The following is a 681-nucleotide window of genomic DNA, read 5'->3' on the forward strand; positions in this document are numbered from 1 at the left end:
ATACTCGGCACCTATTAAGTGCTAGGCCCCGAGTATAATGGTGAAGACAGAAGTCTTGCCCTCTGAAAGCTGATTGATATTCTAGTTGGGACTGTAGACATGGTAACATGCCACTACAGCAAAATGTGCTAAGATTCTGTGTGTGCGTGTGTGCATGTGTGTGTGTGTGTAAGCTTTTAAAGAATAATTCTAGGGGTTGTGGTCATAATGAGACGGTAGATTACACTTGATGGAAATTTATTTCTCATGTCCTATCACTATCTTTCTTAATTCTGAATCCCTGGAAAGCTACTTCTTTAAAATTCTGGTTTAAATGTTGTATTTCATACTAACTAGATTAAAAAAAATAGTAAAAGTGGCACAGATGAGTTATGGCCACCCCTAATGTTTTGATAAGAATATTTCATTCACATTTCAAAGCTTAAAACCTTTTCTACGAAATAAAAATCCAAAATCTTCCCTTTCCCACCTAAATCACTTGTTTTACAATAAATAAACCCTTTGGAAACAGCCATGAGATACATTATCCTGTACGGTAGAAAACATTCCTGGACAATATCAGATTTTTCAATTATAGTAATTATGCTGCCAATTTTGTCGGCATAATTATAACACATTTAAATAGCTCTTTCTGTAATGTAAAACCAACTAAAAAAGAAAGTAGACACCAAGATACCAAAA

Source organism: Hylobates moloch, unplaced genomic scaffold (genome assembly GCF_009828535.3).
Source record: "Hylobates moloch isolate HMO894 unplaced genomic scaffold, HMol_V3 SCAFFOLD_7, whole genome shotgun sequence".
Taxonomy (NCBI): Eukaryota; Metazoa; Chordata; class Mammalia; order Primates; family Hylobatidae; genus Hylobates; species Hylobates moloch.